General features: G+C 35.1%; 1 long non-coding RNA gene across 5 annotated transcripts in view; it reads left to right on the top strand.

Moving 5' to 3' along the window:
• Positions 1 to 328: 328 nt before the first annotated feature.
• The window catches only part of LOC146767923 (uncharacterized), a 54,890-nt gene continuing 32,881 nt past the window's right edge, over positions 329 to 22,337 (top strand). The window contains exons 1-3 of one of the 5 annotated variants that reach the window (XR_014953804.1): positions 329 to 9,151; positions 9,354 to 9,455; positions 15,533 to 22,337. The exon at positions 15,533 to 22,337 is cut by the window's right edge and continues 27,860 nt beyond it. This is a non-coding gene — a long non-coding RNA (uncharacterized LOC146767923). The other 4 variants (XR_014953803.1, XR_014953802.1, XR_014953801.1 and 1 more) reach the window with 4 other exon arrangements.

Below are 22,337 nucleotides of genomic sequence, written 5' to 3'. Positions count from 1 at the left end.
GCTTCTCAGGTGAATTCAGAATTTGCACCAGCCAAACTTAGATCCATCTATCTAACTTATCATTTTCCAGTTTATCTAACTTTATCATTTTCCAGTCCATTTCTCTTGGTGAATTCAGAGCACTGAATTGGCATCATGTCTCCCTCTGCGGTATTTCTGACAATGGAGTGCACCAAAACAAAATTCTAAACCTGCATCAGTTTAAGAATGTGACTGCCTAAAATCAAGAGACAGGTGCCTGAAACTAGAAAAATGGTCAGAATGCTAGAAAAAGAACTGCTGAGAGTAGACAGCTTTTTGAATGTCTCCTTTTTCTGGAGCCCAGATATATGCTCTGGGCTTCCAGAAGGATCTCCTGCTCCTCTGCAGGTCCCCTCTCTGAGCAGAATGAAACTTTGCTACCACATTTGTAGAGACCCCAGTGCTCCAGGACAATTTAATGAATGCTTTGAGAATTCCAGCAAGACTGGTCACCTCACATATTTTTGCAGAAATAGATGTCTTCTGGATCCTGAAATTGTTCTAGGCATCAAATTGTGTTCATTGTGACTCGGAAAATTCTCATCATCCTTAGAAGAATGCAGATGATTCTAAGGGAAAGTATGAAGAGTGGAGAGTACCTGCATTTGAGAACCAGATTTAAATACATAATCACCATCTAAATCCTAAGTCCATGCTAGGGACCTAAGTTTGTTGCATCTGACCCACAAAGCCATTTTTACTTGCTGCTTTGCTTTCTTTTTTTTTTTTTTTTTTCAGTCTGTTTTGCTATATGTCTGTTTCCTCCATTTATGATGGATTACTGCAAAGACTTAAAAATCCTCAGGTCTGCACACATGTGCACTCGTGTTCAGTCATTGTACGCTCCCGCAGAACTTCCTTACACGGGATTGTATGGATTTTATTTCATCAGCTCAAATTTATTAGATAGAATACATACAATAATGCTGTAGCTTAAACTGCTTTATCATCATATCATGAGTGTACTGCTGGACAGTACTTTTAGTGATTTTAAGATGGCTTCATTTGTTGCAATACTACAGGAATGTGAGGCCTTTAGAGGGGGAATTCCCGGTCCCAGCAGGTTGAAGTCATATGAAATCATAACCAGATATCTAATCTTTAAGTTTTCTCATGTGACTCCAGGTGCTCAAAACCAGGTAATATGTTGCTGCTTCTCTGGCAATCCTTTGTAGGCTTTTAGCTCTAAACGCAGCAGTGCTGCCTTTGGTATCTTCTTTAAAGGGCACAATATAACCTCTTTTAGCAAAGTGTCTCAATTGTGGTGCAGAAGGATGATGCAACACGTAGGCCGTATGCATGGACTAACTGTATCAATCACTATATGCTTCATTAATTATTTTTACTAAACTCTTAGATTGCCATGCCTTTACTCAAAGTTTGTCAATAAAAATGATACTTGCAAATATCAGTCTTCACAGAAAATTTCTTTGCCCTCAGTTAAGCGTGATTCTTATTCTTATTCAATGTCTTATTCTCAAGACATTGCTACATGAAATTTTCAGCAGGATTCAAGATTTCATATGTGGCAACTCTTCAGCAGCACAAAAGGCTTTTAACATTTATGAATTACAAAAATTTTTATCACCCTCCCTACTCCTCTGCACCCTCAAACAACTACAATTCCGCCCCCTCCTCAGTACTTTAAAAGCAGCTCTAAGGGTTATACTGATATGAGTCTTGGAAGAGACTTTTAGCTAGGGCAGAGTGTGGCAGAAGTTTAGGTTGTTTGCTTTGCCATGTCAGCAGAACACTGCTTTACTCAATAGAGCCCAAAAACAGGATCTATTTTTTAAATGGAAGTACAGCTCCCTGTGCTCTGTGTTCCCACCAGTCCCATGGTGAGCATTTGTAAATCAGTGTGTTCCTGAAGTGGAAGAGAAATGAGATTCCTTTGTGAAATGTATGTCATAACCTATGGGAAAATGAAAACTTCCTGGTTTGTTTTATTCTCTCTGATCATGTTTTCTGTTCCTGGCTAGAACTGTGAGTGCAAATAGGTGGAAAAAAAAACAACAACCAAAAAAAGAAACAAAAAAACCCCAACCAAAAAAACCAAAAAACAAACAAAACAAAATATTCCAGGAGTAAAATACTGGATTGTTGAAGGCAGAAGGAATGAGCTGAGCTGAGCTGAGCTGAGATGAGCTGAGATGAGCTGAGCTGAGGTGAGATGAGATAATGCTCCAAGTGGAGGTATGCTCATTTATATGTTTATGTAGAGAGGGGATAAGGGAAAAAGACCAAAGCAAAGAGGGTAACAAGAACACCAAGAAGGTAAAAAGCACAAGATAAGTGATATTTTTAGTATTCTTAGAAGGTTTTTCTCCCAGATCATCAGTTTGCAGCATAAGCAAAATCTCAGTAATATCAGCAAGCTGTACCCACACCCAGCTCATCCACCTCTGGAGACTGGGATTGAATAGAAGGATTTCCTGGAATGAAATGTGGAGAAATGTTGACCAAAACATTAATAAATGAGTGCCAGGTAGTTATCAAACATACATCAGTTGTCAAAGCCATCATGCACCCTGTAAACTAATTAAAATGGTTAGTGTACATTTTCATTCTTTTTATGGTAAGAGAAGAGACAGTAATACAATAAAAGGAAGATGTGCCAGAGTAAGGTCTATAGTTCAAGCAAAATACTTGAGTGTACTCTGTTAGCCTCAGCTTATCTGAAGTAGTCCTAAAGATAGTCTGCTCTCAATGAGATGAAAAAAAAAACAAGAGAGAAACAGGGGGGGACATCTAGCGTGGACCAAAGATATGGAAGAACTGATTTTTGTTCCTCTCTCTCCTGTTATCTTTTGGTGGACAATAATGATGGAGGAGTGAAAACGTTTTCCCAGCAGCACAGATGGCCTAGCAGCACAAGAGTAAATACATAGTATAACTTTCTATCTACTAAATAATGATATGCTGCATAATAATATTTCCTTCTGTACACACATTTATAATATTTTCTTTAAGGGGATAATGCAATGAATTCTGTTTTCTACATTGTAATATTCCTCTTTCGATATTTATTAAAAAAAATTTAAACTTCTAACTTTCCAGGAAAGAGTTACTTCATTATTACAGAGTTACTAGCTGTTGCTGCACATCTTGGCCTGTTTCCACAAAAATAGGAAAATAACTTTACCAGATGCTGAGGAGTCTTTTGCACAGTGGGAGCAAGTCTATCTGAAATAGTGGAACAACATGAAGAATGATGCCATCAAAAAGTGTTTCCTTAGGAAAACACTGAGACTCTTCCTTAGGGTTCAAAATGTAAATGCACATTTTTCCACTTCAGTTCTATGAAAGGAATGCTCTGTTCAAACAAGGTGATGGTATCATTTAAAGGTACAGCACCAAGTAGTTAAATATGAACTAAATTATTTTTGCTAGTGCTGATTATGAGTGGAAGGTTACATCTTCCTTCTCTACTTTATTCCCTTTACATCCTCAGTTTTTCAAAGAAAAATTATCTTCCTGTAGCTACTGTCTGGAAGAGGTCAAATGGCAACAACCATACCACTATTGCTACTGAAAGATTTTCAAAATATATGTGAAGGAATATTGCATTCAGAGGATTAAATCTTCAGCTGACAATCAGTGGTATTTTATAACCTTGTTTAAATCAATAGATAATAATAGTGGATAACAAAGACTAATAATAGTTACAATAATAGTTACAAAATTTGGCACATTTTGTGTTACTAGTTTATTATGGCTGTGTAATTTCTGATAATAAATTTAAATTAAAAGGGGTACATTGGGCCTTTAAAGTTTTGTCTCTGCAAAAGAGATTTTTGGTTTTAATCTCCTACTGACATTATTTTGAAACAGCTTTTGTTCCCACATTTTCTTGCTCTCATACCAAAACTCAGTCTGGATTTTAATGCTTATGTCAAAAAATCTCTCATATTAGTCTGTAAGATGATGTTTAAATTATCAAAAACTGATCCACGGAATATCACAGAATTTTGTGACAGTCTGAATGGAACCATATAAATTAATGTCAAAATTGTATTTTGTAAGATTGAAGGACTACTAACGGAAGTAGTAATAATGAACAGAGCACTATAGGTTTCCTACAGTGGGATAACTAGGCAAAAAGAGGAACAGAAAGACATTCATGCTGGATTTACATTGCATGAGTTTGTGACTTCTCTAGGTTACGTGAAGTACTTTCTGAACATCTCTTCCAAAGCTGCCAGTCTCTAGGCAGAGTGACATTGCTATTCCGAGACTGTCCTAAACACATGTGTGAGTGGTATGCCAGTATGTCAAGCCTGGCTTCTTGAGATAATTGGAGTCAGCTTGGAAAAAAAACTGTCAGTGGAAAAGGAAGTTATTCTAAAACACATATTAAGTGCCACTACTATTTAATACACACATAATTAGAAATACTATAAATAGACACGTTAGTCTTCTGGTTGCTTCAGCTGTAGCAGAAACATTTACAGTGAATGATTGTGTAAGTCCCTTCTTGCCTGGCCATATGATGAAGGTTGGACATGACCTATTCATTAGCATGCTGACATTTGTATCACGAGGTTAGAGTAATGTGAGATAGATGATAACTTACGTAATGATCTCCTGAAAACCTTTTTAGAAAGGTTGGCTTATTTATTATGGAGAATCCAAGGCTGGGCCCACTGGGGAATTTGAGCAGGGATCCTGAATATGTCCCCCAATCCTCTTGCAGAAAAGAACCTCAGGAAGAGTGTTGGAAGATGAGAGCAGGATATCTTTGGAAGATTAATTACTGAATGTGGAAAAAGAGTCTTGAAGAGTATCAGTTCTTCCCTCCTCTGAAAAGTATTTCCCATGACCATCAAGATTAATCAATCATAAGCTCTAGTTCCTCTGTGTTCTGTCAACTGAAATCTTGGAGCTTTTATTGTAGACTGCATTATTAGAAAGTATATTACTTTGATAGTTTAACAGATTCCTAGTAAAAATATAATAAAAAGTGTAATAAACAAAATTTTGGAGATAGCATGAAACAAAATCCCCTTTCTGCTTCACTGTAAAAGTTTTGTGAGATTTTTCTTTTTCTATCTTGTATTAACCCATTTTCCTTTCAATTTTTTAATCCATGGTTTATACTGTGCATAACAGAATGTATTTCTAATTACTTTAGAGGTCTCAGTGTAGTTATATACAGTCATGTTTCTTGAAAACTATTTGTTAAATCAAGTTGTTAACAATGTAGTCATTAAAACACACTACATTATTTCCTTTCTTCTAATGATCAATAGTTAAATATAGCACAGTTACAACATCAAACATCTGAAAAATAAACTGAGATCTAAATTGGTAAACTAAATTATACAAAAACATGGAAACATCTGTCTTCTATTGTATAAAGCATACTTGCTTTGAAAAAAAGAGATCTCAAATCCTTAATTTGTAATTTGGGATACAGTGCATTATTTTTTTACACAGTATAGATGAGCTAATAAAAACAATATGCATATTTTTCTAAATCAGAATATTTTTTGCTTTCAATTAAATATGATTTAAAAAATAAATTTAAATCTGAAAATACTGTCCTGTAATTATACTTAGGGCTTATTTACTTTTGAATTACAGGATTTCCTGCAAGGAAGAAAACAGTATTCTTAAGAAACATTTTTGATTTTGAGTAACAAGTCCAAACTTTTCCAGCACCTATAGGTCTCACCTGGAAAATGGTACAAAATTATTCAAGGGATGTATAAGTAAGGAAAGAAGGTAAAGAAAATTAACAATGAACATGTACCAGGTCCATTTTCCCCCCTTCTCATTCCCTAACTGATAAAAAAGTTGGATCTTGAACTGTTCCCACAGGTTTTAAATTCTTTACAATCCTACTGTTCTTGTCCTCGAAAATTATTTTTTCTTGAGCTTTTCTGAAAATTTCACAAACTTCTGAGTGTTGAATAGTCAAATTGATGTCTTAAGGCAAGATGAAACTCAACTTTACAGTAGGATTTATCTTATTATCTTTATAATAGGATTTAAACTCTAATGAGCATGGAGTAGAAATGGGTGTAGAGCAAAGTAATGTCTCTGCAACAATAAGTCACACAAATTCTAGGACAAGGACTAGTCCTTGATCTTATGGCTCAAAAACATGAGTTTTTAACTAGACAGGTTAATGTCATACCTTGGTAAAATGTTGGTTTCAAAAGGACTCTTGCGTATTCTGAAGGCGGAAGACAATCACATGAAAAAATCCACCAGTTGTGTGCCACCTAAAGGTGGAGGAGTCCTGAAGAGAAAAGCTCTGTTTAATTGTTACATATTTGCTTTACACATAATGAGCAAGTAATTGTTCAAGAAATGAAGCTTTGTGGAAAGTTTGAAAGGTTAATAATTGAGTTTCAGCATTTCAAAAGAAGTCAGGGAAAGAGAAAAGAACAGAATCTTAATCTCTGAAACAATAACCTTTGTGTTACCCAGGAAGTCTCAGTGCCTTCTTGCTAATTGCTTTAAATCTATACCCATGCTAATGTAAAACCAAGCTGAACATAATCTCTTTTCTCAAAGTACTTGAATTTATACATTATAAAATAACTTTTTATGTGGAAAGAATTAGGAAGCACAGGGGGTTTTAGATGTGGGGTTTCTCCTAAACACTCATCAGGGTAATATTTAAGCAGCAAACCAGTATTTTAATGAGTAGTCTCTCTGGAAATGTGTAAATAAGTTTGGCTTGCTTTTTTTTAGCTTGTAATTTTCTTTAAATAGTTTTATAAATAAATGTTTTGATTGTATTTAGTAAGCTCAGCTTTTTGTAATTAATAGTATTTGTCCATGTCAGAGCTTAGCATGTTATTTTGTTAAGACAGACTGAGTTTTAACCCAGAATTTAATTTTTAGGATCTCTCACAAAAGAGATCACATCTGTGATACATCATCCTATATAGAGACAATTGGCCTTTGTACATCAGGAGTGAAAAAAGAAAGTGCCTTTTTATTTATTTATGTTAGCTGGAGTTCATAGTAGTATGTCTTAACACTACTAGAGTGTGAAGGAAGGAAGATCCAATATGCATTAACTACAGGAGCCATATCTCACTCTTCCTTGTATTATATCAATGTCCATAATTATGATAAAGGTCAGTGTCACATGAGCACCATGTCAGTTGGCACTCAGAGATGAAATGGACTTTATCACCTACACCCACAATGTAGTTTGCACCTAAGTCATCTTGGACTTTCTCTGCTTTTCAAGTAGCCCAGCTGCATGTAGTAATCAGTAATTTAATTCATAACTTTTATTGTTGTTTTTTTAGTCTCTTCATAGGGAAGAAGTTGCCATCCATTGTTTTAGGCATAGGATTTTCCCCATCTTGCCATGATCCTCCCTTTTATTAGAACAAGCTTTATATTTCATCTGAAGATGAAGCAGAAATTTTATTGATGTGTGATGTATGATGAGTGATGGTTGGCTTGCAGAAAATATATTTTGTTTCATTAATGGCAGCTGCATACAAGAACAGAATATGACTTAATCCCCTCCACAGTATAAAACAGTTTACCATAACTTAAGGATAAGTATGCTTAACAATTTTGCTTTCAGTTTGAAGGCAAAGTTTTCTCACCCCTGTTAGCATTAACTTCTAGCATTTTTGATACCTCTGTATTTCAAATACTTCTGCACAAAAAAATTTAAACTTTTAAGTTTAGTTTCTCTCAACTTCAGAGAACATCTTTTCCCCTAGTAGAACTTAGTAATTATGATAAATGGGTGTACTTACATGTACTCTCGTTTAACAGAAGGGCTTTCTAAATTCACTTCTTCACATGAGCAATTTACTTATCACTGTCATCTTCAGGTTTATTTAACTGAAGTTTAATCTTTTCAATTGTAGGAATAGCTGCAAAACTTATTTCTGAACTTGTAGTGTGGGATTCAGAGATTCTTTTGCTAATAAAGAGCATTTTGCTTTGCAAATCAAGGGCAAATAATCTTGGGGACACAGGCCTCAAATAGATAATTCTAAAGATGAATGTGACTCTGACTTTTGTTAGCAGTTGAATTTCATCCACACTGAATGTTAAGAACAGCAGTAAGACAATTTAATTCTGAGGGCTTGTCATATTTAGGAGTGTATCTCTTCAGCACAGTGCAGCATAGTACAGAGATACTTCTACTTTCTCACGAATGCCCAGATTCTGGAACGCAGTTTACCACTACCAGATTGTTTCAGGACCTTAGCTCTTCCTGACTCTAGGCTATGTGGATGATTTAGATCAGGTTTACACTGGCACTGAAAGGTCTCTATCACATGGTAGAGATACTCCTTTAATCCTTTTGCAATTGCTGTGTCACTGAGCAAACCTTATGTAACACACAGATTCTACTGTCATGTCCCTTTTAACCTGGAAGGCATCTGACATGTCTCTAGGGGTTGCCTGGGACGTTGACCAAAACTCCCTTGCACTGAACTCCCTTGCATTTAAACACTGAACTGCACTGCTGTGGTTACTGGCTGATAGGATAGCAAGTACTACTTTAATTAATAGCTTAAATTTAAAAATTTGTGGTAAGAGTGCCTGGTCTTACATGAGAAACTTTAAGCATTAACAGTGATTATCAGTCCTCATCATTAGATACCTGATGCACTACACAAATAGTTTTTAGGTTACACAATGTTTCCTTTTAAAATATGGATTCCATTTATATTCCATGTTGTTGTCACTTCTACACTTTATGCTATTTATATTTTTTATACTTTTGATAGGGAAATACACATCATCTGAAGGAAACACTGAAGGTCAGCAAAAGAATTAATCTGGTAGTATCAGTAAAACTTCCTTTGTTTTATATCACAGTGTATTGACCACTAAATGCCCTCCCTGCTGGAGGAAAAATTGCTGAATATTGCAATATCATCCTTGTGGGGCAGCAGGAAAAAAGACATGGTTAATAGAAACATGCATGTGGCCAGTGAATCGTTACAAACCCCAACAGGTGCTGGGCTGTTTCCAGTGGAATAATCTGGCCAGCAGCTGAGGTCCTCCTATTTTAAGGTCACCCAGTGCTACTGGCTTTTCAGCCAAGTCCTCTTGGTATGGTGCTTCTCAGGGGAGTTGATTGAAAAGTTTTATAGGCTAACAAGGGCCTGAAGGGGATTATCATTTACAGGTGACTAGGGGCAATATGGTAGATCAGACCACATCTCAGTGTCTCAATTAGCTAGAGATTTTTTCAACAACTGTTTGCATTTTTGATCTGTGAATGCTTTCTTTCTTATATTCTAGAAAGAAGAAAACATATATTTTTATGATACATAATTATGCTGATGTGAAAATTTCTCGTTTGGAATTTGCTTTTTCCTGTATGCTAGGATCTGCTTGTTTTTCTTAGAACTGGAAAGAAAATATAGAAGCCTATATTTGTGAAGATCTTGCCTCTCTATGTCAACTTGCTCTTCTGATCGGCATATAAGGTGAAGTTGTGGAAATACTTTACAGAATAATTAAAGTGATTTTTAATAATATATATGATTGCAGAAGAGATAAAAATATCAGTAGCTTCTTAGCATACAATAATTGATTTTCACAGTCATCCAGAGGTAAGGGCCCAAATCAGTCAATACTGTTTTAATGTATGCTTTATTTCTGTATCTATTTTTCCAACAAACCGATACCTGCTAGACTAGCCTGGATAATATTTTAGGGTGTTTTTTGAGATATTTATTTGATAGTTCAGTTTGTAGCCAAAAAAGAGACAACACATAACATCATTCATTGAAACAGTGGCTAAAATATTTTCCTCTTTGGCCTAAGAATTGATAATTCTTTCAATTTAAATGATATATCCTTAGGGCATATTATGTTCAGAATAATTTTTTCTTGTAAATCTCTGGTATATTCTTTGACACACAGTCTAGAAAACTCTGTAGGGATTGATAATAAATGTTATTCTCTTTCAAGTACTATATCAGAGCCTCTGCAGGGGCAGTGTCAGTATTGTATTAAATTGCTGCCACTATTGACACATCCTACTTTCTTCCGTGGGCAACTGACACAGAGGTACCAATTCTACGTCACACCTCTGAAAAATAACCCCAGAATAATATACACTTTTGAAGATGTGTATATACTTTTGAAGAAGATACTCACTGTTAGTTATGTCAAAACTACTACAGCTGCTGCTGTATTTGAGCTTTCTTCTGGGATAATGCAGGAGACCTTTGGTTACTTTTTGGACTTGATGATCTTGGAGATCTTTTCCATGTCTTTTAATGATTATAATGCTGTCTTTGTAAGGTGCTATATTTGTAGCTTTATACTCAAGAATAAATTATGAAACCAAGCAAAATAAGAATAAAAATATGCAAATGTGTGACTTGTTTTAAAAAGGTACACATTTTTTTGTAATATAACGCTAGGTTTTTGTGTCATGTTCTTTTCAGCATCTCCCGTAGCCTTTCTCACTTTTCTAACTAACTCATTAATCTTACTGGACATTTCAAATTTAAGCAGCTCAGTATGAGGGGGTGCAGTAAAAACTGTCCATCCACTCTACTGCAAATTACTAGGAGTGCTGAGTTCCTTTAATATATTGAGGCAGTAATTTTTGTTAAAACATTTTATAAAGTTGTATATGAGTGAATTACTTGTTTGAGATGGCTTTGTGGCTCTAGTATCACTCATTCCTACCACTTTCATTTCATAGGCACTGATTTCATAAATGCTACATCTGTCAGTTAAGAAAGAGTCTGAAGGAAAAAATAGTTGTTTATCACCTTTAGCTTACTGTCTTGCATAACATAATCTTTTGTTTATCTATATTATATCCATATCTTAGTTGTAAGGACCACAAAGCCCTTGTGAAAGAAAGGCGAATCCATGTTTTATCACTGTCATGGGATACTTAATCCATATTTTCTCCACCTTTAGAGGCCCATCCCCTCCTTTTCAAATTGCAGAGAGCTTTCTGACTCTTTACGTTTTTAACTCATCGTTCTAAAGCAGCTGTTTCAATCAAAACACAATTCTCAAACTTGTGTTTGCATTTTGAGGGGCTCATAGGGAATACTTGACCTTGAAGGGTGTGTGAAGGAGTGAAGGGCCAGGATTTCTAAGTATCTTCTAAATAACTTCTCTATATCACAGTCTTCAAAATGGAAAATTTCCATGTCTTAGTAGTCCCCTAGACTTTCATGATTCCCTACAGTTTGCAACCCCATTAATATGACAGGTTTTAAACTGTAAGTCTCCCTGTATTTAGTAGTCATTAAGCCTACTTCTTTGCATGCCTGCTGCTGATATACCCTTTTCCCCTTTTTCTTAGTGTATTTTTTAGTACAACATCTCATTATTTTTTCCATTGAGCATTTATTATCTTGAAGCCAAAGCAGGTAAATTAATTTAAACAACAATACTTCTTGATGCTACTCCTCTCTATAGAGAGACTCCCACACAGAGTATTGCCTGTTTCCAAGTCAGTTTCAGACCTATTTCTGGGCATTTCTCTTTGAGAGCATAAACAAATCTCCTTCTTTCAGCTCTATCACCATCTGAAGGGAAATCCTGTGTGTGCCAGCATTGTGAAGCAGTGTGTTGTAACACATTAGTGAGTACCAGGAGGAGCTAGAGGTAGCACAAGAAACATGAAAGACTAACCCACCCCTCTGGAGCAGAAGACTCTGATGTTCTTTGCAAGGCCAGCTGGACACCATCTGATCATTTATTGGAGATGCATCCCATAACTGCACTCCCTTCTGAGACTCAGGGAATAGCTGGAGATTTTGGAGGGTTTTAGCAGTGGGCTCAGTTCCACTGAATCATGATTGTTCTGATCAGGCATCACGGTCTTGGCCAACACCACATATCCACTCCCAAGGTGCTGCTGATTACCAGTCATGGCTCAGTGGCTGAGTAGTTCAGCATTGCCAAGTCCTTCTGAATGGCCATCTCTCCTTTCATGGTTATTCTTATTCAATATCCAAGACATATGTCTCACGTTCCAGGGTCATGTCACACCATGCATCCCCACCTGGGTAGCCACAGTATAATTGTGATGGGCACCTTTGCATCAGATATCATTGTAGGATACTGTAGGGCCCAAATCAGTCAATGCCATCAAAATATGTGGGGAAAGGCAAGCTCCTCTTTTTGGGAACTAGCTCAAATTCAGTACTTATCACTAGAAGTTATAACGTCTAATGAGAGGTGTTTGGTTTATGCCCAGGAAATGTCTGGTTGTGTCTGGCTTGACATAATCAATGTCTGGTCAGTCATTAGCTTGCCTACCAAAATAGGCTCTGACCTTTGCCTGGCTTCTTTTCTCTGTTATTACCACTGCCAGTAGAATAAGGTGTACTTATGAGGCAGAATGTATACAAAACAGTAATTTTTCAGAACCATTTGAAAATACTTTGATTAGGTAATGTTTCATAATAAACACTATTTAGTTATGATTGCATCTCTTTACAGGAATGGATCAATTCTGACTCCATTTTGATTAAGAAAAATTGAGTCAAAGCCAGATGAAATTGCCTCGCACCTGAATAACCAATTTATTTTTGTCCAATAGTGACTTGCTCTGTGGCAAGATAGCGAATAGAAAATGGTCTCTCTTGTCTCAGATTCTGTCAGCTGAAATTAGATAATGTTTGTGGTTATTGAAATATTTAATTGTTTTTGCTATAATGTGAACTGTAGCAGTATTGTATACTTTGGCTAGTGGCAGTGCTCTGAAATGAAATTGCTTGGGAAGTCCATCCCTAGTTTTCTGACAGATTTGTAAAAACAATTGTAGGAAATTTTCCCTCACCTTGTAGCTAGATGTCTGCATGCATATAACAGTTGTTCATCTACTTGGACATCTCAGTTATAGTTTGGGGCATTTTATCACTCCTTGTATTCTGACTACAGGCTTCTATATCAGACATAATCTTGTTTGCAATGCTCTGGGTCTTCAGTCTTTTTGCTTCTGGCTTCTTTATCTCATCTTTGTAATTGCAGCATTCTTGTAAGACCTGTGTAATACCTTTACTATTTTCTGACAACCAGAACTATGCAGATGTCAATTTATTTCAGTACATAATTGCTTTGCACTTTTTCCCAGTTCTTTTTAAATTTAGGTTTAATTTAATACATAACTTGGCTGATGCTTCAAAATGAGTTGAGAATCCTGTTAATCTGCCATATTTTCATGCTTAAAGACTGGCTTTGCCTAAAATGTAGCTGTGCATACTAGTGATTTGCTTAAACTGTATTTGTGTAGTTTTGGTATTAAGATCAGAGTGTGTGTGGCTCTCAGTAATCTCGGTGGTCATGAATCACTAATGATCTCTTTTTCCTTGAGCATAATGCTTAAACATTTAACATATGCAAACATCATTCCATATTAGTTTTTTATATCTGAAAGGCTCTGGTAGTTTAAAAATTCCAACAGTATCTTCATTAATTAGTACCTGTAGACCTTTACATACACTGAAGTGCCTTTGGCTTTTGCTTGCTGCTTTCTCTGAGGGGGTTGCCCATTTCAAAACACAGATTACTTTGGTTTTGAAAGTTGAGATTCATTTCCTTGCCTCTTAATGGCACAAATAAGAACTTTGTGCTCATATACCAGAAATTGAAAAATATACCTGAAAATGCCTTTAGAATGTGTCTTACTGTCAGAAACAAGTAGCCACACTATTTGATTGTAACATCACTATATTGTCAGTCACAGAAAATAACAGCAATAGTGCTATTGTTCCACTGCAGATTTCTAGAATCCTCTTCTGTCTCCTGAAATAAGATGAGGAATTATGTAATTATGTAATTGTCACTTATAGGCATGTAATAGACATATCTCTATCCAAAATAGCTTACACTATTTGGGCTTTGCCTTGTTTCATGGGATGATAAGTAATCTTAGAGGTTTGTTGCTCTAGACAGGAAGCTTTATTTTCATGTGGTTATCTACTAAAATTATATTCATTAACTCCTAATGCATTCATTGTATTCATTAACTGCTACTCCTATTACATATATATTCCAGAATTCATTAACTGAGAAAATAGTATTGAAGGCAGATGATGTTCTGGGTCAGTCAATTTATTCAGTTTGAGATACAGGATATCTGAAGATTGAGTTCTTCAGAAACACCTTGACAAATGTTAGCTATTTTGCTGCAACTATGTCAGGCTGAATTGTTCTCCTGGATAATTTTTGGTTTGTTTGCATATCTATTACAGTAATCATTTCTCTCAGATTTAATCTTAGGTTTCTACATTTTCTGGTTTTTTTTTTTTTTTTTTTTTTTTTTTTTTTTTTTGTGGAGATATTGACTATTGTAGTTTTTGCGCAATTTTCGTATTCTTCATACTTGTGATTAATGTTGCTCCTATGGACTTAAATTTGATTTGCCATTACTATGCATAGATATGTCATCATGTTAGAATGTCCTCTTCTGGAGAGATTTCTGCCACAATACTGGAACTGGAATATAGCTCATATGAAGTTTATTATGGCATCAAGAAATTGAAGGGAAGTGCTTTTTAGAACCCTACCAAAGTTGATTTTGAACCATGTTTGCTTTTAAATATTGTTGATGAAACCAGTATAAATATATACATATTTAAGTATCAAATGCTTTATGTAAAACTGATAATCTGCATTTCTACATCATGTCATACCACAGCGATGCAAAAATATTATTGATAGATGTAATTAGTATTTGTTACCAAAATACAGGTAAGTGCTATCACGTCTGGAATACATGTAGCTGCTGGGTTACCAAAAAGTTACTGCAGCTTGTGATTTTAGCTAGCCTTTTAGTTGGTAGTTTAAACGTGAACTTGTGGAGTATATATGGGTACATCATTAATTAATCTGGTTTCAAGTGATTGAAATAGCATAACCAAAGGAGAATTGTTCAGAAACATTTTGGCATCTAAAATCACAAAATATCTATTCAATAATAATTCTGGTACTTTATTATTGGCCATAGTGTATTGCAAGAGGAAAAATGCTATCACAAATACAAAAACACTCCTCTAGATACTGAGAATTTCTATATGGCAGCATTTAATACCAGTTATAAACATTCTGCCTGTTTGGAATGTCAGTGATATAGACTTTCTGTAGGAACAAACAATACTTATTTTGGGTCTGCATTTAGCAAACCTTAGCCTGGATAACACCTACAGATATGCTATCTTAAAGAGGAAAACATTTAACAGGTGGTTTAGTGGTGTATTTATTTGAGAAAAGTTCTGGGGAGAAACAGTCTTCAAAAGCCTTGCATGTTCTCACAGACAAGAAGTGGTTAAACTAGTTAGAGAAAACAAACAAAAAAAAGAACTATAAAATTTTTTCCCAGGTGCAAAAGCCTTTTAAGTTTTGCAAAGACAGCAAGGAGGGTATTTTTACTTGTTTCCAACGCAAGAATGGAAGGGTTTGCTATGTAAGCCCTTTCTAGCTGGGCAACTCTATTAACAATATTACTATGCAAAAGGCATTTGTTTACTTTGCTGGTGTTGATCTCTTTTCTTTTGTATTTGTTTTTTTTTTTTTTTCCTAGGGTGATGGGGTTGAAGCAACAGGATGAGAGATCTCAAGCATGTTGCTAAATATTTTAGTCTGACAAAACTGTACGGCTTCCTTTATCAAGACAGCTGTGTTTTTACATAAATAATCTTAATTTGGCCTGCTTAAGGATTATGCCTTGTACCCAAGTGCACAACCTTGAAAGGTCACCTTGACTTCCCCAAGGAGTTTACTTGGAGGCATTCAGGATGCCAGTCCAGAAAGCCTCACAGATTGAGGTATGTTCTTATTTCCTACTTAAAAGGATGGTCCTGGAATGAAAAGGACATCTTCCAAAATAGCAAAAAAAGTTATTTGCCTGTCACAGAATCACTTTGAAAGAAAAACTGCTGAATGTGCTGCTTCATTTTGACAGGCATACCTGGTATGTATCCCAAGGAATAGTTAAACTTTCTTAAATTCTTAAATTAGGCTCCCATTAAGCAGATTTTTATCTTTGTTAACTGGCTTCCCATTGTTCACAGGAGCAAGATAAGGCTGGGACAATGAGTAATTCACAGTAGTTATATGTACAACACCACAATTTGCAGCAATTAAAGAAATTGGTATTTTATTTTAATTACCATGTATTATAGGTAATTTGGCCAATGCTCAAAAAAAATCATTCTTAGGAATGTCAAAGATGAAGATACTGCCCTGTTTATTAAAAATCAATGCCATTAATATAATTATTTTATACTTTCATACCAAGCTCTATATTCACCACATAATACAAAAAGGGGATATTTATGAGAGGAATGGATCTATTGCTATTTATGGAAATATATGCTTTTCTTTGTGCTTCTGTGCCAGGCAATATCTGTAGATAACCTTTCATGTCATGAAAATTTTGATGTTCTCTTAGATCTAAATGCTGAAAAATTAATTAAATATGCTCCTGTGCCCTCTAACTACAGACTTCCATGTCCTGTGATTTGACTAGGTAAGATGCTCACAAATCATATGCTTCAGTGGTAGAATTCACAGCTGATCATGAGATCAGCAGTATTGAGGCTTTTATCCAATTTGGAACCTGGCTGAGGCTGAGGCTTTAACTTCACAGTGAAGGGTGCCAAAACGCGTGAAAGTTGGACATGTTTTTAATTTAGTGACCTTAGCAGGATGGAGAGGCTCACAGTAACCCATTCAAGTTTTCTTATTTCCAAGTTGAGATTGAATATGGGTGTAGTGAATTAAACAAAGACAAGCCATGTCCCAATTTTTTTTTATTTCCAGTTGTTTGGCTTGGTTTTTGTATACTGCCCAAAATAGTATTTGGACACTAAAGCAGTAGTTTTGAAACCTTCTAGTCTGGGTATTTTTTTTTTGCTTTGTTTTGTTTTGTTTTGTTTTTTTTTCTATGTGCATAACAACTATAAAAGACAACCCAAGTTTTTACAGTCAGATGCATACTTATTATTTGGAACAAATTGCTAGTACACTTGATGAAAGTCTTATTTTTCAGTGTTATTGTTTCATGTTTCCTTAAATATGATGTTTGTGTGGCAAGAAGCAGGAGGCAAGATGTTTGAAATGTAACTTGTAAAGTTTTCAGTATCTTATGCTTTTTTTTTTGCACAACCAAGCACAGAAAAAAATGCCCAGAAAAACTTTATGAAGTTGTGGTTAATACACCAAGCACCGTGATTAAGATACCCATGAGTATTGTGTAGAATCAGATGCATGATCACAAAACAGAAGATTATGCAATATAAACTTACACCTAAAAGTAGATGTAATGTAGCATAACCACAATTATATGCTTCATTATTTTTTCTTATCAGTAAATGTTCAAAAACACAGAGTAGGGGTTCCTTTCTGTAAGAAGACTGCCTGAAATGAAACACACGAGTTGGAATTCAATTATCCTGGTGGATCCCCTCCAACTCAGAATAGTCTGTGATTTGCAGAGTCCCAGAGAAGGGCTCTCCAATGAGACAACACCTTATTTTAGTGAGTGTTGATTTCTAAGCAAGAGGGAGTAATTTGTGTCTCAACTGAAGCTTGTGAACAAATCTAAATAATTTAGTAAAGATTATTAATATACATACTAGAATGTGCATAGTGAGCAATTTAACCTCTTCTTCTTCAAAATGGTGTCCCGAATCTGTTAGGAGCATAATTATTGCTGCAATATCTGTCATGAAGTCTTACACCAATTTTCAAAAATTTGCAGCTAGCTGAAATGGAAAAAGTGTTCTCTTGAGTATTCAAAGATACACCTGTATGCAAAATATAACTTTTCAGTCTGCTACCACAGGGATTTTATTCTTAAAATCAAAATAATTACTTTATATGTAACTAGATGCTTGTCTACAAGAACAGAAAAAGATGAACCATTTGTTCTCAAACTTACAAGTATTTCTATTTGTCCTACAAGGAGAAATTGTGTTTGCATAATCTCAACTAAACAGAAATTTTCAGAGTGATCTTCAGAGAATAATTGACAGAATAAATTTTAAATGAAAACATTTATCTGCCTTAGTTATATCTGTCAGTAATACTTCAACTAGAGCTACATTCAGTGGTTCAGTTCAAAGTATTTCTCCCGCACTGTCTACCACAACACTGTCCATGACCTCCATTATGCCCTAAGTTTTGTGTAAATTTCTACAATATGTTAAATTTGCACAAAATTCATCAGTGTAGAGTAATACCATAACATTTTGTTCCAAAAATATTGACTCTGTTATTCATTCTTCATGATGCCTTCTTCCTGATGAATAAACAATCAGGAGAGACAGTAACTACATCAAGGAAAAGCGAGGATTATTTTTATGCACATATACAGATTAATTAATTTTTAAATGTAAATTAAGTTAATTTGTAGCCAATTTAAAAATTATTTTACCAGGAAAGATACTGAACGGAGAATGAGGAGACAATAGCTTATCATATCACTCAAGAGGCTTTGGCTTTTTATTGATATATATATATATATACTGGATTTTATGGTGTTTCTATAACAGACAAACAAGACGCAATTCCAGAATGCTTAATTTTACTGAGTTGTTGGTAACTTAAAATAAGTAATTAAATTGGAAACCTTTTAGACATAGTGCCACTTAAATCACAAAATCATATTATTAAATGTCTTCACCAGAGAGAAGAGAGATCCACTGTAACTGTTCAGCAGTTTGAACTAACTCATGGAAAATTAAATCTTCATTATGGTGAATATTAAATGACAGTTAAGTGACCTGAAGTCTATTTTTCAATCTCCTAATGTTACATGTACTTTGATTAGAATATAATGAAATATAATATTTTCATAATCAACCACTGGATTGTCTTGTCAATGGAAACAAAAGGGATTCTCACATAAACTAGAAAATTGTAAGTCCTATCTCCTCTATAGAGAAAATATAACCATGCCCCAACAATATGTCTTCCTTGGGAAAACTGGGCTATGAAACCATAGGCCATTTAAAGTCTTACCAGTATTAGTCCCTGTAAGACTTCATATTGATCTTCCTCGGCTCATCAATGACTAAATGATCTGGAAAAATTTCACTTTTTATTAAGTATGCGTAGGCTGTAAATTTGGGCACCTGTCTTTGCATTTGAGATAGAACTAACCTATAGCAGTTTTCTGAAGCATTTTCACTGAAAAACTGAAGAGCTTCTTGTTCTGTTTCTGTAAAGCACATCTGCCTCACACATTTAGATGTTGACAGCAAGTGACTGGTGAAGTTTCAATCTAGGTTTCATGGGAAAACCTCTGCTTCTTCGGATGTGATTGAATCTTGCAGTACTAGAAATTGAGAACTTAGAGTCTCTAAGAGTTGGCTAGTATGCCTTTTAATTTAGGTACTTGCAGCAGAGATATTTGAATGGCTCTTAATGTTCCTCTATCATATGAGATAGAATTACAAAATATCCTCAATATAGTCCTTATCATCTGATAAGGAATTTGATAGAATATGATTTTTTTCTATGTTTCTAGAATTATTTTTTTATGACTACATCAAGAAAAGTCTTTCATCTCGACTTGCCAGAATCTGATCCAGTCAGTATCACAGATTTTACACAAGTAAATTCTTAACTCTACCTGCTGGTTTCCATCATTACCTCTCTAAGATTTCTTCTAAGCAATACTGCAGGAGACCTAATAATGGTATGTAATCACATCTCTTCTTCAAGTGAATAATTGCTAGGTGTGAGACCACATTACAAAAAAGCATCATAGTTAAAGCAAGAAAAACATGGCAAAACTGAAATCATAGGACCTCTGAATTGTTTTATTACTGAGCAGTATAACAATTTTTTACCCATTCTTTGCAAATAGTCACATAGTGTCACACACTGTTAAGACATTTCTTTGGCAAATAGCTGTGTTTATGTTGTGAAAAGGGAAATTGGAATATGAATAGGTAATTACTGTGTCATTATTCACTTCTCTAGTATTGGACAGCTTGAAATATTTCAGATATTTTTCTGAGATTTATAAGGAGATAAGTCACATAAAATCAATAGCTACTGCTTTTCAGGAGCTCAGGCCATATCATTATTAATACGTTAGCCTTGTTAATATGTTACTTTAGAACATGTGTAAAACCACAGTTTCTGAGTGCTATATTCAATGATAGACCTGAACATCAGGTATAACTACTTGACTCCTTAGCAGTCATGATATGATTTAATTTTTACCAGATGCCAAGAAATTAATTGACACTAATTGCTGATCTGTTTTTTTTAAGGACTGTCAGTTCTGTTTGGAATGTTTTAACAACATGAACAGGCAAAAATAGCTCTGATATGGCTAAATAGAGGTTAAATTTATTTCCCAGTACTTTCATTTAAACTCTTACATGGTCAGTAAGTTGATTTGATATATATTTTTTTAAATTAAGGGGGAAAAATGCTCTAAAGCTCATTTTTGTATTCTGCTATGGTTTGCATTATATTGATGAGTCTGCTGTTTTGTCTTCAGCAATTAAAAGGTGCACACAAAAAGATAGGATCATGGTACAGCATAGCTGATTTTCATGTTCTCAGAGCACCTTTCAGACCAAAAAATTTATCATAAAATCAATGTTGTCACTAAGCTACATAATACAGAAGTGTGAATCAGTGGTCTGGAAATAGAGCAGAAATCATGCAGAGGCACAAAGTAATCATAGTCTTCCTAAAAGACACATGGTGAGATCCAGTTAGCTTAAATCACATGCAGGCTTTGGCTAACAGAATTGCTTCCAGTGATACTGAAAAACACCTTCTTTCTTGACTGTAGAGAAAGTGAAATGCTTCATTTACAAAGACTGCATCAATATATATTTATCCACACTGGGGGAGAATAGACAGCCACTCGTTTCTCAGCCTACACAAGGCTAAGAGACCAGCTACTTAAGAGGCAAACCAGATTATAGGTGACCTCATCAATAGTCATGAAGGCTAAAACTAAGGCAGAATCCATAATAAAGAAATGTAAAGTAGAAAATACAAATGTAAAAAATAAGTTTACAGAACCAGAAGTAGAAAAATCAGTCAAGTTTTAAAACAGAAGTTCATCAGGATCTGTATATAGTGCTCAGATTTCCAACCACCCTGACAGAGAACTGGACAAGGTTGTAATATGTAGTGCAGAGCCTGGGAGTTTAAAAAAATCCCAAATGAAGAAAACATAACAGCAAATAAATGCATTAATAAATAGATTATGTACCTAAACCAGATAGGCTTGTGTCCATCAATATAGCATAAAGACCATTACAGTGCAAAATGTTTTCAGATTCCTAATAAATTCAATATGCAACTATTTTTGACTTCTGTGCTATCAAGATCAGATGGCATTTTCAACAACATAAAATTAAGCCTGAATAAAGGAATCCTGAGATGAGACTATTTAGCCTGTGATTTCTAGGATCACATGACCTGGTCTAATAATTTCTTCTGTTCTAAATCTAAAAGTGTCACATCTTTAGGTATAATACATTCTGTTTTGACTCATGGTTTGTTTCTTTATGCCTTTAAATCTTAATATTTAATGTATTTTATTAGCATTATGTGTATTTATTATTGTTATTTTTCAGTCGTATCCAGTGAATACACAAATAGCGGTGGGCACAAATTGAAGCACAAGAAATTCCATTTGCTCATAAGAAAAAACATTTTTTACAGTGAGTGTATTCAAACACTGTAAGAAGTTACCCAGAGAGACTGTTCAAACCCCATCTGGTTATGCCTCTGAGCAACCTGGTCTAGTTGTCCTTGCCTTGAGTAGTAGGCTTGTACTTTATGGTCTCTAGAGATGCTTTCGATGTTTAGTTGATACTAATAGTACTATTATGGGAGATTTGTAATTATAGATCTGTGTGGAATTAATGGCAAGAAAGGTGGAAAATAATGAAAATGCAATTTCATGTTAGACTTCAGAAATACTCTTTATTGCAGTACTCACAATAGGTCACTCTGAATTTGAATGCTTTTTGAAATTATTCATTTATGAGGCCAAGTTTGGAGGAAGGTGTGGGGTGGGGGGGTTTGTACTCAGATGAGAAACATCTCCCCTGCATTGATGTAGCAAGAAATCAAATTCCAAAAGTAATTAGGGAGGGTTACACAACAAAAATGTGGTATGGACTTGCATCAAAAAATGCAGTAGAACAAAGGAGACAGGAAGGACGTAGTCTAGAGCAAGTATGATCCTGGCACTGCGGGTATCTGGATATTATGAGCAAGTGATCTTTCTCAAGATAGATTCCCAGACTAATTAGTCTTGTTTCCACCATTTGTACCTGAGGTCAACATTTCTAATTTTCAAGAATGCTCCATTTTGGGAAGGATGGCAGAGTGTAAGAGTG

This window comes from Lonchura striata, chromosome 3 (assembly GCF_050655825.1).
Source record: "Lonchura striata isolate lonStrDom1 chromosome 3, ASM5065582v1, whole genome shotgun sequence".
NCBI lineage: Eukaryota > Metazoa > Chordata > Aves > Passeriformes > Estrildidae > Lonchura > Lonchura striata.
This window is presented reverse-complemented; position numbering and strand designations above follow the sequence as displayed.